This window comes from Vespula vulgaris, chromosome 3, assembly GCF_905475345.1.
Source record: "Vespula vulgaris chromosome 3, iyVesVulg1.1, whole genome shotgun sequence".
NCBI lineage: Eukaryota > Metazoa > Arthropoda > Insecta > Hymenoptera > Vespidae > Vespula > Vespula vulgaris.
Window position 1 is genome coordinate 12,325,710 of NC_066588.1, and position 17,907 is coordinate 12,343,616.

The window sequence follows — 17,907 nt, forward strand, 5'->3', positions numbered from 1 at the left end:
TTACATTATTTCGAACGTAACTGTGTTTCATATATAGCTATATATTTTTATCAAGGGGATAGATTCTTCTTCGATGAGAGGATTTTGAAATTTCAAAGAAAATCATTAGGGAAAAGTAATTGATTTCTTTGAGATTTGCTAGTACTCGTTTGCTGAAATGACTTTGCGAAAACGATTCTCTGGATTAGAAGATAATGAAATTTACACGAGGTTAAAGTTAAGCTATTCAGAAAATGTGAATTTATCTCAAGAATAGTAATCGGCGAGAACAATTAAAAAACTAACCATTTAATTCTGAACACAATGAACATCGTTGATTTATGAAACTTCACTTAACTTTTTACGTTTGCATAATGTATTTCATACATTTGGATACGGAATTAGGAATATAATACAAAACTACTATATAAAATAAAAATAACAAAAACCTGCATAAAATGCTATATAAAATAAAAGTAATAAAAGTAATAAGTAATACTAATAAAATTAATTTCATCGTAAACAATATAATTTCTTTAACAATACATAACGTAACTTTCATACCGAATAAACTTCCAAGTTTACGAAAGTTCGAACAAGATGGGAACTGAATATGTTGAGAAGCTTCTTAGATGAAAATATATAAGTATATTTTAGATGAGATGATAACGCAAGTTGGTAACATTTTAAATCCTGCTCTTTTGTCATTTATACATTCTTATTTTTAACCAGATAGTTTTAAAAGTACCTTTTCGAAATCTAGCATACGATACATGAAAAAGAGAAAAAGAGACAGAGAGAAAGAGAGAAAGAGAAAGAGAAAGAGAAAGAGAAAGAGAAAGAGAAAGAGAGAAGAGAGAAAGTGAGACAAAAACAAAGAGAGAGAGAGAGAGAGAGAGAGAGAGAGAGAGAAAGAAAAGCGTTGGAAACGAATATGATAGCAGCACAAAGCTGTAGCACATGGTACGAGTCATTTTTCGGTGCTGCTGCAATTTAATCTTTCGACAAATGACCGTGCCACCAAATCACAACGCGTGTAATAAATTCGTGGCGCGTATTACGTAGCTCGCATACCTACGTATATCTCTGTGTGCCTGAAGTTACATATGTTCATAGAGAGAGAGAGAGAGGCTCGGGTTGTGGTGTTCACCATTCGACCCCTTTAAATTTGCCCAGCACAACTACGACGCTTTTAATCGGTGACGACGAACATCGTTGACCTCCTTCAAAGGGATACCGCTATTAAAATTGACTGGTGAACCATGAGCTCGACATAGTTCCGTTGCCGATTCTCTCTTCACTCTGGTTCTCGACTTTTAACTCTTTTATAAAGGCACACCTTTTCATGAAATTTTTTTGGAGAAGAAACAAAGAGGGAGAGGGAGAGAGAGAAACGGAGATCGAATATAGTTAGTTTCGCTCTTTGACACGAATGTTCCGTTCGAAAGTAACGATTTTTTCACTCTATTACCATTTTCAAGGACGTCGTTAAAATCGTAGCGAGCTTTCCTCTCACCATAGTACAAGAGCTAGATTGTAGGATAAGTTTTATTTTTTTCCTTTCTTTTTTCTCTTTTCTTTTTTGATCGTCGAAAATAAGAAAAAAATGATATACTCCGATATTTGTTTCTTGCGATTATTTATCGCGAGTAGAATAATAATGACGATCGCCGTTTAAACGATTGACTCTTTTCGTCCGAATAAATTTGACGGAACAAAGGAGTTACACGGTTTATAACCTTTTCTGTGATAATAGATATATTTTTTCAATTGGTAGTCGATATCTGAAGTCGCTGCCTCCGCAGCCGCTATTCGCGTACACTTGATTGCGTTCCATTGATTTCGACGAATTTGCGAACTCTGCAGGATCCTCGTGTTTCCCGCGAATCGAATTAATGTCTTCTGCCAGACAGAGAGATCGATTGCCGAGTGCGAACAGACAAATTCTTTCCTTTTATATCCATTCATTGCGAAACGTTTTATTCAATGCTAATACATTTATGCATCTTGTAGGAATCGATTGGAGAACATCGATGGGCTGAGATCTCCTTGTTGACACAATCGGTAAGCACCGAAGCAATCCAACGGAAACAATTTTCGTTGAGAAATAGCGACAGCCTGCGAAACTCGATCGATTTGATCGTGTTGGTTTTGTATCTCTTCTATCTCGAGTGAAAAGACAGAGACCGAGGACTTGAAGGAAAAAAAGGGAAAGAGAGAATCTAGAATGTTGATTCAATAACTCACGAATTCTCTCTTGTTACGATGCACGTAGACCTCGATCGAGCTCCTGTTTCAACATAGACCATCGAAAAATCGCTTCTCCGGAGTACCGAACGTTGTCGTAGTAGTAGTAGCAGTAGTAGTGCACACCAAGAGTAGAAAATAAAGACGAACGCGGCCGGAAAATTCTTTGGAAGAACGAAAAAGACGAATGCGTGTGGTACCTGAAAACGTAACGGAATACTGGCTATTTTAAAAGTCGACGTGAGAGGACTTTAAATTGTAAAGGAGTTTCTAAAGAAGTAAAGGATCGACTAACTTACTGTTCCTAGAAGGGACAATAAATTTTTATTTAACATTTTATTATTTCCAGTTGGTTGGAAATTTCGCGGGCGCTCGCCTTCGGGTTCTTCGTATAGTAGAAGTTGATAATGAAGGCTGAAGTTAACGACGTAGAAAAGTATAGATATATATGTGACGTTCCGTAAACCTTTAATAATAAGTAATTATACTGTGAAAATGTTTCATTTAGAGAAGAGTTTGTATTCACGCTACCACGACTAAGACCGAATTGGTCTTGTTGTGAGAAGGCCACTCTGTGGCCAGAATCTGGCCAAAGGGACCACAAATCCCATTATGCATCTATGTTGAACGTTGCAAAACGTATATGTGTGTCTGTGTGTGCGCGTGTGTAAGTATGTATTATTAATAATAATAATTCTTTAGAAAGGGCTAGGAAAAAAATTGAAAATTAAAGTAAAAACGAAATAATTCTTTCGTTCTTCTCTTTCGTAAATCGAATTTTCTTTGATCTTTCTCGAAGTAGTGTACTAAACTTTCGATCGAATTACTTTTTTTTTTCTTTTTTCTCTTAAAAACATGTACGCTCGAGTGGAGTACTTAGAAGTTTACAAATTTTCCCCGCTCGTTCGTTCGTTCGTTCGTTCGTTCGTTCGTTCGACTTTCCTCTTTCGAATGAAATTCGTCTATTTTATATTTTCGAAACGTGCGAAAAGTTATACTTGAATTAAGGCCGGACTCGAAAAACGACAAGAAATTTTTTTTCACAAGTAGGAAAGAGTTAAGCTGAGAAAAGAGGTTAACGATCTCGTTTCTTCGTTAGAATGCACGATGAATATATCAGGCTTTCTCTGCGGCAGATGTATTTTCACGAAACTTGTCTTCCTTACTCCCACCACTTCTAGTAGTTACGTCTTCGTGCGAGAAATAAGAACTTATCCTAGGCAGGCGGCTAGCCTTTTTTGAACTTATCCGCATACGTGCATAGTATTTCTTGGGAGGGAAGAATTCCAACCAGATTACCCAAATTCCATTCTCTTTTCCCTTTATTAAAACGTCTAATTAAACTTAGATTATTAACTTATTAATTATTCACTTACTTTATATACCATACAAAGTTATATAATTACGACGGGAAATTAACTTTTTAATTATTTTTAATTTGCAATTTTTCGTTTACATACTCGCTGTTTTGTTCAAATTTTAGCAATTTTACATCGTTGATGGGAGTAATGCAGATAAATTAAAAGATAAAAAAAAATACAAATGTTTTTATGAAGTATGTAATTAATCGAAGCTCGACCAGTATTTTTTTCTTCTTTTTTTTTTCATTACGTGAATTGTTGCAGAATTCTGTGAAAAAATAAACGTTATTTCTATGCTTGAATTAGCGTAAGAAAAGAAATACGCTCGACAATTAATTTTCAAAGCATCTTGACAAACTGCACGATTTTGGCGTGAAGTTTCCAACTTGAGTAGAGGGATCTTTCTTCTTTGAGCGATGTTCGATCACGTTGTGAAACGAGAGAAGATTAATTCGAGAAACGCTCTCATTGTCAGATGCTGGGTAACGAGGATAAAGGATTCCCTAATTAATTCTTCTCGCGCTATTTCTCTCTCTCTCTCTCTCTCTCTCTCTCTCTCTCTCTCTCTCTCTCTCTCTCTCTCTCTCTATCTATCTATCTATCTATTTCTTTCTCTTATCTTCTACGAGAGATAAACTTAGTAAATCTACGTGCGACTCTAATTTAAAAAAAATAATATAAAAGTGAAAATGTATTGTATTAAACCTAAAGCAATGATTTTTAAAGCTCCCTATGCTTCATCAACCGACTATATTCGTATCCACTGGCTGTACTTCTATTTCTCACGTTATTCAGATTACGTTGCCACTGGTTTAAAAAAATGAATGTAATATTAAAGAGAGAGAGAGATAGAGAGAGAGAGAAAAGATATACAGAGATAGGGCACGTAGTCATCAATTTGGTAGAACATGCAGCCAGAAGCGTCGAGTACTCGTCATTCGGAGTATTCCATCGCGTTCCCAGAGAATTCAGATTCCAGGGAGCGGCGAGCGTATATAATTTACCTGCAGCTTCCTACGGAAAATGTGGTGAACTTTGGCTGTATCGAATGTACTACCATCAACGTCCTCCTCCTCCTATTCCTATTTCTATTCCTCCTCCTCTGAATACTCTCTTCTACCACCTCCGAGAATATATCAGGTGAAATAATTCTTGTTGCGGCGTCGACACGAATGTCTGTAACGTTAATTTCATCCCCCAGAGAAGACTCACGATGTTTTTAACATCATCACCATCCTGTCACGCAGTCTTTCTTTCCTCGTGTAAATAGAAATTCTTTGATTGCTCATCCATGTTCCTGATTCTTTATTGCGGGGACATTTCTATCACAAAGGACGCGTGAAAACTCCGTTTGATGGACCTTTTTACACCTTATTTTCGACCATTCCCAGTTGAGAGACGGTGAGATTGACGTCATAATGGGTACTTTATTCTCTTTCTAGGTTCGATGCGAGCAAGTTTCGGTCGTGTGTGTCGTTCGAAACTTAATGGAAAGAGGAACGGAGGTTTTAATGCGTTCGTTTCGCTTTGCGAAATTTCATTTTGCTTTTGTATTTTGAGCAATGCTTCTTCGATTTTTATTTTAACGCGATGTAGGATATTGAAAATATTTTTAAATAAAATAAAAACTTCGTTCCCAATCTCCCTTCGGAATCTCAAAATCCAATTAGAGCGATCGTGTTTCAATCTTAGTAGTAATACTTTACATCCTTCGAATATAGTTAGCAAAGAGAGATAGTTATTCGGATCAGTGTATGAAGATCAGGGGAGCCTTCTCCGATTTTAGTGGAGAGGAGTTATGTGGGAATTAAGCGGACGAGTTGGGATCGTCCTTCGCAAATTATCTTTGTCGAATTATCGTGGATTCGATGAATATGTCAAACCTATGTTCGTAGACCTTTCAACCAATTAGTAGTCTAAGATCGCGTGTGTGCGCTTGGCGTGAATTTGGAGTCGTAAGAGGGATGAGAAATTGTTTCCAGTCAGTGGAGAAAAGCTAGGGAGAGAGAGAGAGAGAGAGAAAGATTGGTGATATTTTAGTAGGGGAAGAAAGCACATCTATCGCTAATTCGATATTCTCCTCGATTTCGAAGTTCTGAGGCGCCTTCGCGCCCTGGTTGCAGATTGTATTAAACGGTAGGAACATTTCGAGGTCTGAATTCGAAGAAACAAAATATTTTTGAAATTTTATTGTAAACATCTTCGAGCACATATATATATATATATTTTTTTTTTCATTGAATATATCGATAATTTACTTTATATTAAACGTTAAAACGTGAAGATTTTTTTTAAACGAAACCTTTACAATTAATCGCTATAGATCGTCAATTAACTCTGATTCGATCTAATTGAATTTGTCGGACATCTTTCCTCGTTATACTAATCCGAATCCATAAAATTTATTTCATGAAGACATTTTGCTTGAACAGTTACAGCGGACATCGAAGAAATAGGATTAACGTCGTATGCGTCATAGTGACGTGGGTAGTTTAATTCGGCCGTCTCTCGTTCCTCTACTGTATTTATGCGAGTAAGCAAAAACACACATATACACGAGTGTATACACACGTTCATAAATTCATGTCGAAGTAATACGAATATGGACGGATATGTGTGTCAACGTATGTAAATAGGAATGCAGTAATGGTGCATACAATGTATGTATATAATCAAGTCTGAAGAGAACATGTTAGTGTTAGTGAGAAAGAAAGAGAGGGAGAGAGAGAGAGAGAGAGAGAGTAAAGGGAGGAAGAGGGAGAGAGATGGAAAGAGATAGGAAAGAGTAGTGCGAAGGGTTACAGAGGTAAATTTGAGAACAGCTTCGAGCTAGATTACCATATATCCAAGCACTTATGAGATTGAACGAAGTGGTAGGCAACGCGTGGCGATTCCGGTTAAGATACTATTCGCTTTCAACAAAAAATAAATGAGCAAAACCGAAAAGTGCGCCCGATGTAAATCTTTATTCGCTTGTAGCACCATTTCCGCGGCTATAGTGACAAAATGTAAGAGAAGGCAAAAAGTATATAGGGATCCTATCTTTTAAAAGAATCTTATTTTTTAATCTCTAAGAATTATCTTATCTTTGTTAAAGAATCTTTCGGAAAAGAATTCAGCGAGAATTGATCTTATTCGTAGCGACTCTTAGAAAAATTTCTTCGCTATGGAACACAAAAAAAATAAGAAAAGGCAACAAAAAGAGAAACAAAGTAAAACGAGAAATATTATATCCCGAAAATGTGTTTCAAGTTAATTGGAGTTTCGGTAACAAAGCGAAAAGATTTCTGTACTCTCGTGAAATTTGTAGAATGCGTTTTTGATATTCCTAAAAATTGAGTACGCTTTTTGTACGACAAGATTCACTTCTTTAAACCACTTCAACACATCTACTCATTTTAGCAATGATTTGAATAACACCGGATTGATATGATGCACGTGTTAGCTCCTTTGTTATTTAGCTCTCGTTCTTTCAATTTCGTTTAGTTTCTCGAGTCGACACCCCGAGGCTTGTTCTCGAGGACGGTTCGTTTGGGAGACACACACGCGCGATATGTAAACGAGTAACACCCCCTGGCCACCTTCAAAACTCTCGAAACATCGTCAGCGTTCTCTTCGTCATCGTCGTCGTTTTAACCATTGAAGTTACTACGAAACACGCCCACGGCGGTTGATGCTCATCGTTGCTACTAACACCAACACCAACACCATCAACAGCAACAGCAACAGCAACAGCAACGTCGTTGCTGAACTAACAGGAAGAAACGATTACACCGGCACAGCCAACAACCATTAACCTTCTTCATCATCAACTCTACCATCAGCAGGACTTTGCCGTTGTACTTAGCACGAAAGGACAGTATGATCACGTCTCTGAATTCTTCTTTCTTTTATTTATTATCTTGCGAATCGACTAACCCTGTTTCGGATACGGAAAAAGAAAGAGAAAAAGAAAGAAAGAGACTAGAAACTAGGCTTCGGTATCAAGATTAGTCGCGTCCCTTTAATTGCAATTTTCTTAAGTAACTTCTTGTCGGGAGGTATCTACACAGATGCGAGATTATTTTTAAATATAGGACTCCTCTGATAATATTCAGTTAATTTCATTTAATAATCGATTGGAATTTGCGAATAATTGGTATTTCGTGCATATCAATGACGCTTCGAAATAATTCATCGTAATGAATAAGAATAATTCTTATAGAATAATTTTGTCTCGTTTAACGTGGCCAAGTAAGTTTTGTATATCGCATTAAATAGAATTAGGTAAACTTTTACTTATAACAAGTTTCTCCACTCGCTGTATCGTATATTCCCAACGAATTCGTTCACATATTATTCCCTGTTAACGAGGAAAGGACGAATTAACTTCTCACGAAGATTTAACTCTTCTCTTGCGTTAAAAAAATAAATATAAATCATCTATTTTTTATTATTATTAAATACAGCATTATACTTTTCGATTTTCTTCTTTTACGATTCATTCGTTTATTCAAAACTTGTTGTCTTCGTTCGTATTATTGTACTATTAATCGAAATCAATTTCATTTCACGTTCACCGATCGAAAATCTTCCAGGTTAATAGGCTAAATTCAAACGGGTCACATTAGAAATTCTTTCCGTGCATTCTCATTTACCATACGACCATATCCGTATTAATAATAGAATTTTTACTTTGAAATTGAATTTTTTCCATCGACAAAAGCCTCAATTTAACGTAGATTTAGAGAGAAAAAAAAGAAAACGAAAAAAGAAAAAGATATCGAAGATGAAAGCCTTACGGGAGAATCGATCGAACGTTTGTTTGCTAAAAGCTCGCACGAATTTTACAAGAGGGAAGAGAGTTGGTCAAATCCGTTCTTTAAATATGTAGGGTAATATTGAACGGTGCACATCCGTGAATTGGTTCTCCTCACGCGATATCACTTGCACATCGTTAACGGCGTGTAAACGATTGGTTATCGGACCACGAACGATCATCTTGTTTGAAAATTAGGACTACCATTATCGTTAATATAATATCCTGTCCCCGATTTTACCTAGGAAGGTTTACTAAACGAGCGTTGAGAGAAACGAGTTATTTCCTTTTATTCTATCATCGTTTTACATGTTGAGAGAAATGAGTTACTTCCTTTCCTTCTATCATCATTTTACATATTTCTTTATTAAATCTTACAGAACTATAATTTCTGAACAATCATTTCTGAACGAGATAACAAGTGGAATAATGAAATAGATAATATGGAGGATGATGAACGGTCGATAAAAATTTCATCGATGTAATCATCCTAGTTAACGTAATCCGAGTCTTGTGTCACAAGCTCCTACATATAGTAGTCAAACACTCTGTGTATGTGTGTGTGGTTTGTTATTAGAAGTTGCCGCATTCTGGTGGTTCTCATTATCAAGAATTAAAGATGCAAGGTTTGTTTCAATGAAAAGTAAATGAGATTCGTAGCACGGTTTCTATGTTAACTTTCGTACTATCAAACATGAGTTGTACTTACTTACACTTGCCTATGATTTTGTAGTAACAAGTTATAAAGTTCATGAATTCATCTATCTTTTCATCATGTTTCATAAGTTGATATTTTGAGCATGTAATCACTATAGATCGATCTTTCAACGAATGTCAACTTATTAGAAACGGAGATACTCGCTATCATAATTCTTGAATTACAAAATGATCTATGAGTGTTTTTTTATAAAAATTTCGTCATGGTATTCTATAAATTGTCGAGAATTAAATATCGAAACGACGAAGAACGATGTTCCCTTGAAAGCAGTGGAATGGAGAAAAAATAAAGAGGGAAAAGGAAGATAATGGAAAAGCTTTTACGAAATCCCAAAGAGAGTCAAATAATTCCGACGATAGCCAGTAGTTTATAGCCGTAATAAAAGCTTGAAGCCCTATAGTGTACGATAACCGTGACCAACAGTCCGAATCTTAAATCTGTTTCAACCTGTTCTATCTAAAGACATCTATCCTTAAAGGTGCAAATCAAACGCGTTCATTGATCGACGATAGTGAGGATAGAATGTAAATGCTCTTTCCATTGCGGTTATATAAAATTGGAGAAAATTTTGTACTCCTGTCACGTCAGATAGGACATTCGTGTTAGAAGATTTAACCATTTTGCGGTCGCTTATTTTCCTTCTTTTTTTTCTTTTTTTTTTTCTTTATTTTTTTTTTCCTTCTTTTCTCTCCTTCCCCCCTTCTCGACCTCTATAAGAATCGATGATTAAGTGCTTCGATATATCGTCGAGTCATTCTACCATTTGAATTTATTTTTCTTTTTGAATACTTAACTTGTCGACGGATCGATTGTTATTGTTGCTTATAAAACCACCGTAGACTGTTCCTTCGTTCTTTTTCTTCTTTTTTTTTTATATAGTCTATCTGATTTTTATTCTTTTTATTTTTATTTACGAGATTTCTTTACGAGAGATTATTGTATTTTGCTAAGAAACGAAAAGTTGCGTATATATTTGCATAAACAGATCACATCAGAGGATTCTGCATTGAATGTTCGTTTATTGAAAGAAATTGTTCCTTTCACTTTGCTACAGAAAATTGTACGATTTACGATACGATCTACGATATATATACATATATGTAAATTTACGAGATGTAGGATTCGATAGGACGTTCGGTGACATCTTTCGATCAATACTAGGGTAAAGAAAAGAATAAAAAAAAAAAATAAAAAATAAAAAGAGAGTTAGAGCGTACGAGCAGTAGCAGCAGTTAGTCAAAAATAGGATCCCGAAAGAATAGAACGTTCTTTTCTCATGTCGACTCGAAAGCTGTAACTATTTTTGTGTTGATAAAACCTTGCAGTATATACAGGGTGTACCAAGTAACTCCCGTCGCGATTTTTCAGGCATTTCCGACAATTTTCTTTGAAGTATTGTAGCTGTCATCAAAACGAATTCGATCTCTTTCTATGACATGACTTTTCATTTAGAAATATCGAATAAATCACGAAAAACATTATCACGAAATTACACCGTCGAAATGGCTACGTTTAGTATGGAAAATTGTAATCTTTTGCACATAATAAAATAAAGAAAAATTAATTTTTAAATTATTTTTAAAATTATTTTTTGCGCTGAATTATAATAAATATTTGATTTGTTGTGCATTTCCTTGTAGAGATTTTCAATGCTGAAGGTAGCCATTTTGAACGTATAAGTTCGTGACAATGGTTCCCCCTTGATTAAATTCAAGATCGTAAATAATGTTTTTTTAGAAATCTTGTAAAATATTTGATTCTGAACAAATTCATATGAAAAAATCAATTAATAATATTTCACAAGAGTAAATAAATTTTCTTTTTTTAACGAAAAATAATTATCGAAAAATTTTCATGAAGGAGACAATATTATTTCATAAATTAATTACTTTCACAAATAAATTTTTACATCAACTGTTCAAATCGTCCATCAACAGTCTAAATTCAGATTTCAATTCGGTGAGTTATAAATGAAATTGCATTCTCCAACATTCTTGGGTCGTTTCTGATTCCTTCGGGACCAACGATGATTCTTTGTAAAAGTTCATTTACATTCTCTGACTTTTAAGCATTACTAATGCTTTTATATGTCCCCATAGAAAGAAATCAAAAGGATTCAGATCGGGTGATTTAGATACTCAGATATTTGTAATAGATCTTTAACTGATTGTAACTCGAAAACAAAACATTTGCGGACCTATATTTATACAAATTTTTTTCATTATTGTAATTATAGGAATATACCTATGGAAGTGACCTGTGGAAACCTCCTGGAACACCCAGTATATATGTACATATATCGTAAATTATAGAATGTATTTTATTATTATTTATATTTTGGTCGCAAGTCAAAATTTTTGTCAAAAATAATATAAATTATTTCACTTGACATTCGTAATACGATTACTAACACGATGAATATCTATTTGATTTTTTACGTAGAATAACAGAATTTTTTAATTATAATTTCCCAAATCATTAGATAGAATATTACGAATAGATTCTATGACAACTCCTGTCAGATTCTTTCTATGAGAAAAGATAAAGAGTAATACTTAGCGTATAGTACAAACCACTATTGTGCAAGATATGAAAAAACTTGTTATTAGGGTAGATGTACTCATAGTACTCATAGTAGATACTGTGAGACGAGTACTGCAGTATGTAATTGTATATCAGAAAAATGTGTTGTGTTGATGATTTTCATTTTGATATTTCGAAAAAATTACTTGAAAACAAAAATTTTCATATTATTGTATTTTCTCCATTGAAGGATACGATTTTTTTCTATAATATTTATCTATATCCAAAAGAAGTTATTCCAAAAGAAATATTTAATATATTAAATGTCAGAATTTAAATAGAACATCCTATATAAACCTTCTTTTGAATTTCTTTTTTGAATAATTTTTTAAATAACCCCATAGAATATTAATCTTAACAGATAATACAATACCTGTCGAAATGATAGTTAAAGAACATGTAAAAATACAAGATTCTTTTTCGCATTTCTGAATTTACAGATATGTCCGAGAAAAAATATTTACACATTTTTTTTTTTTTTTTTGAAACTACTTATCGACAAATGAAGCAACGAATCAAATTTACTTTCTCTTGTCATCTCTACGATCTAACGAATTTTATCAAATCTTGAATTTTCAAAGAAAGTGTCATTTAGAAAATATTATAGAGATTATTCTTATTCGTTATTAATCAACTTCTATGGAATGTTAACATAATCTTATCTGACATATGAACTTCTTTATCTTTATAGTATCCAATAACCAGATAGTAAAAACTCTTCCCGTTTAACTATAAACCGGCGTTACCGTCGTAAGTAGATCGCCTCGTAGAGACTTTTAGTGGACAATAAATGCCACTTTTCTGGAAGTAGATTGCCACTTTTGCCTCATGGAATCGAGAAACATGACGATGGAAGAAGGACGTTCGTGTTATCAAATGTTTCTTAATCTAACTAGTTTAATAAAATAGATCAAACTATTCTTCATATTTCATATAAGGTTCCATTTCTTTAATGATACATTCTTCTTTTCTGAAATGAAACGATTTCCTAACTAGTCGTTTTCTTCATATTTATTTTTTCTTTCAGACTTATTTATCTCTACGTTCTTTGAAGATCAGTCAAAATTGTTTTCGTATTTATTCGTTTATAGATTATGGAAGTTATTTGTACAATAAAATTAATAATAAAATTCTCCATTATGCTTAATATCTTTTACTTCATTTCATTGATGAGTATACGCTTGATTAGACGTCATTACATTGAGTTTTATGAGTTAATAAACCATCACTTTTATAACACAAATCAAATATAATTAGGGGAAAATCAAAATATAATTGGGGGAACGAATATGTGTGCATGAAATTTACAAGAAACGTAAGAGATATAAGATCACAAGTTGACGTCGTTAGATAGCGTGTCCGCAAAGAATTGAAGTTGTTATTTGATCGTCAGTCTCTTGTGAAGTTATTATTCGATCGTCAGTCTGTCGTAAAGTTGTTATTCGATTATTGCTCCCTTTCGCATCGTTTCGTTCGGCATACTTTGTCTCATCTGAAAAGAAAATTATACATATAGAAAATTCTATAAATCTGGATCGCTACATCTCTCTCTCTCTTTCTCTCTCTGTCTCTCTTTCGGCAACGATAGCAGTAACTTCTGTTTATGAACGATCTTAAAAGTACACATAATTATGTAATTTAAAATAGTTATAAACTATTTGTCAGTTTAAATAGCAGTACTATGATCAAAATCAATATCGTTAGGATCTACAGATAAAATAAATTTCATTTTCGTAATTCGTTGCATTTTCGGAAAGCGCGTGGATCGTTTTGATTTTGTCGATTGAAACTAATCCCCTTTTCTCATTTTTCTTAATGAAGAGCTTTCTGCCTTCTCTGTGTAATACTTTGTACGGCCCATTAAACTTGTGTTCTTACTGCGTCATTTCACAGAAAGAGAAACGTACCAGACATCAAATCCTTGTGAACGATCTTCTATTTTTACATCGGGTCGCTGGTGTAGGTTTTAAATTCCTGATTCGACGTTTTAGTTGTATAATAAAATCGAATGGATTTTTTTTCAGAAAACCCAACTTCCCATAAGAGAAATGATGTTCCATAAAGCAGTTCTGCTAATACATCATTAGATATTTAATCGCTGTTGAAATACTAAAAAGCATCAAATGCAAGACTTCCATTCATGGTTCTGCTTCGTGAGATTTAATAAATACTTCCAATCCGATAAAATTTTTTAACAATTTTTTAAGTTGAGAGAGTGTATTTACGATGTCGTTTTAAGATGCATCGTACTTGTTAATCGTGTAAATTTTTCAAATAGATTACATACGACTCGAACTGTCTGCTTTGATTGATCATTATTTTCGCAGATGTTCCGAATTTGCGAATTTAGCGAATCAATCCACGATACAGACTGGAACTCTTTAATTATTAAACGCGCGGTAATCTCTGCAGGATTACCAACTTTCCTGCTTATTTGAAACTACACAAAGAACAGAGAAATCCTAAAACTTTTTGAGAGTCCTATCAACTCTTGATGATATCCTGTTATATACATCGTTTCCTCAAATCCCTGTCTCATAGTTTTAATCCGATCAGCTGTTAAGTGTTTGAATCAATTATGTACGGTTGGACCAGGTGTTATTTCTATCGTATACGATGAATCATCGAGTGATTCACTCACAATAACCGTTGACCGAGAAAGATTCAGATTAGAAACTCAGCAAGTATTCTGATATCCCGTATCTGCATACTGCATTGCGGATAGTTTTTCTTTTCGTGGAAAACTCTCTTGGAATTTTGTGCGGATCATTTTCTACCTTCTCGTATTAACTAACAAACCATATTGAGCCAGGAAATCTACGCCGATTATAGACTTGGTTATATCAGTGGCTATACAATTTCACGTAAAGTCTCTTCGTAATTCAAAATCCAATCGTAATGGAATCGTACTAAAAGTTGGTATATGTAAGCTATTTACTCCACGTATAGTTAATATGTACATTTTCGATGGTTGCTTTTTATATACACGCGCGGATAAATACATAAGTCGATATACCAGTTTTGTTTTTTTTGTACTTTCGAAGCTCTATCGGAAATGAAAAAACAGGGAGTCGTTTATCGTCGCGGTCAATGACGAATAGTGGCATTTCCCAAGCGGTGATTACACGGTTCCTGCTACTTTTTGATCGAATTTCCAAACTGTTTCCAAACAATGATACTAATACAGGTCTGAACTGATATCGAAATTACGTTGTTTCGATCGTGTCATCTTTTTATTAAAATCTTTGATCTCACTTGATACGAGAAAGAGCTCTTTCAAATAAACCAAGGTTACTATTATAATCTTGGTTTATCTAAACCTGAAAATCTACCAGAGAAGTTTCATGATCAGTTCATTCAGTTATTTTCGATAGACTGACATTAGATTGCGTATCGCGAATGGTTTGTATAGATTCCGATAACCTTGAAATTTACAAGATTCGTAGAATTCTTCGCAGGACATTGACTTCATCTGTTGAAGATGTCGTAAGAATTGTTAAAGACATTGATTTCTCATTTCCTCAAGTTTCAATAGTTGACGAATTCTCTGGTTCCTCGTGATGAAGAAACAACGCGTCGGTTCGATCTTTAATTTTTCGAAGATCCCTTCAGTCAGAGAATCCATTGTAACATCGTGCATTTCCTTCGCATATTTCGAATTTGATTGTGTCACCACGTAGGAAAATTTCCTTGCAAATCAGGAGTCGTTCGATATAAAGTAAATTGTTCTTTGACCTGGCGAACCACATAGTTGGATCTTTTCTAGTTCCATATGCTATTTCCAGAATATTACATATTCCAAATAGAAATAAGTTCGATCGTGCTAGCACTCGCAGACGAGGATGTGCTTTTTAAATTCTTCAAATATTCTTCACAACTGATAAAAGAAATATAGAGAAATTATGTTAACTTATTTAAAAATATGTCGAAGTTATTAATGATCATATGAATCAATTATCAATCAGCGATTATCAATTATCGTATGCGCTAATGAACAAAAAATTTACAATAAAAATCAACAAATAATTATCATAATGAATATATAAAAAATAGAGAAAATGAAAAAACAAATTGATATAGTTATGCTTTGTATCGTCTAAAAAAAAAGAAAATTATTTGAGACAGCGTTTCTAAATTCGGTCTTTTACAATTTCATACCTGCGTACTTAGACTTTTGTAAATTGTACGAAAAGTATCAGACTGACTCGCGTTCATAATTAATTACTTATCGATATTCCTAAAAGAGAAATAAAAATGATTCAGAGATCATTTTCTTAGTTTATTTTGAATATGAGCGTGAGTAATTTTTGGAAAGAGCTGCAAAATTAGTAAATGATGAAAGCGTTAATTCGACGCTGAATATGAAATGAAGTTTGGATCGTACTTAGATAAAGCGAGATGGAGATAAAAAGAGATAAGGAGGAAAGGAGAAAGAGAGAGAGAGAGAGAGAGAGAGAGAACGAGTAGTCTTGTATAAAAGAGGGATAGAAAGCAAACTTCGATGAATGGCCAGAGAAGCGAACTGTCAAAGAGAACACTATCCGTAATTACGAGAAATGGTTAAAATAGCAACGAGAAGAGATAGCAATTTCAAAACGTTTCACCGAACTCGATCATCTCTCGTTTCTTTCTCTCTCTTTCTCTCTCACTCGCTTACTGTTTCTCTTTCTCTCTCGTTTCGAGCGTATCACTTTATTCTTTACTCTACTCATTTAGCAGAAATAATCGAATCTATTAGAATGATCTTGGTTCGAACGATACATGAATGAGTACTTCCGTAATCGACTACGTTCAGGAAACGATCATTATCGCGATCATTAGTCGATCATTTATATCTTCGATATCGAAAAGTCGAAAATTTTTCTTCATTATTTTCCACATATCGAAAGATTTTCAACTAGTAAATCTTCAGTAATTTCATAGGATTGTCGAAAAGTCGGAAGACTTATTCTTACATTCTGTTAACTCGAAAATAAATAAACTTAACGACGAACGAACGTACGAACGTACGAACGAACGAACGAACGAACGAAGCAAATGTTTTACTAAAGTACTTTCATTATTCTTCCTTCTTTTTTTCCTTGGGATCTCCAACTAAATTAATTTATCATGACGTGCGGTAACAATGAGTCATCACATCTTGCGGTTTATGTGCGCAGAAGAAAGGAAAAGGTCGAAGGTACATTAGGGAGAGATCGTTTCGTTATATGTAGTTGAACGCCAGGTAATCCTCGAGGTCATTAAGTGGATAATGGTGACTTTGGTTCACTATCCATGAGCTCTCTCTCTCTCTCTCTCTCTCTCTCTCTCTCTCTCTCTCTCTCTCTCTCTCTCTGTCTTTGTCTTAGGAAGCCAAAGAGACGAAAAGAGAGAGAACAATGATGAAAAAAACCAAAACGTTTTTGTATATTTCTACTAACATCATTCAACGATTCATATTTTTCGTTTATTAGCATTTCCATGTCTCTAGATTGACGAATTTGCTTTTTGAATATAGCACGTTGTAAGTAACTCAAATTTTCTGAGAAAAATTAAAAAATTAAGGAAACAATTTACTTTAAACATTTTTATATTAAAATAAATAGAAAATATATGTTGACGCGCGCTGGTTAATTCAGAGTACTTTTTGATTCTCAAAGATCACTTATCACTTGGAAATTGATTGAACACTTGCTAGGAAAATGCATAGATAAAAGACAGATTGATCCAGCTTAGGCATTTTTAGTCAAACCTGTAGTTTTCGAAAATGTGTTGAGTCGGGCAATAAATAAACGGAGAAAATAAACTCCTGGATAAAACGAACCATTTGTTTGGCGCTTACCCTTAGACATTTCGAGCTCAAAGTAGTAAGATAACCGGGTCTTACTGACAACCCTGCTGGTTCTCGAAGATACCTCACTCGAAGATAACCAGCATAACTAACGATACATAATAACGAAACACGAATATCCCAATCTTTGTATTTAAACACTTCAAATATATCTTTACGAGTTTAAATCGAGGAAGTACTACCTTTTATCACGCATCTTCTTCACGTTCTCTAGGATCTCCAGGATCCATGAAAGAAATTGCATTCTCCCTGTTAATTTGTGGGAACGCAGCGAGCGGTATTTTGAAAATAATCGACCGAGCGTTGTGTATAATGCAACGATAAATGGATAGCGTGACTACGAAACGTATTAAATTTTTGATCATATTTTCCATAAGAATGAAAGATACTT

General features: G+C 34.2%; 1 protein-coding gene across 3 annotated transcripts in view; it reads left to right on the plus strand.

The window, feature by feature from the left end:
* The window catches only part of LOC127062264 (inactive dipeptidyl peptidase 10), a 90,582-nt gene that overhangs the window by 10,971 nt on the left and 61,704 nt on the right, over positions 1-17,907 (plus strand). Inside the window, exon 2 of one of the 3 annotated variants that reach the window (XM_050990150.1) lies at positions 1,993-2,043. The exons of the other annotated variants lie outside the window; for them this stretch is intronic. The gene's annotated coding sequence lies outside the window, so the exon portion shown is untranslated. The remainder of the gene's footprint in view (positions 1-1,992; positions 2,044-17,907) is intronic. 3 annotated transcript variants of the gene reach the window in all.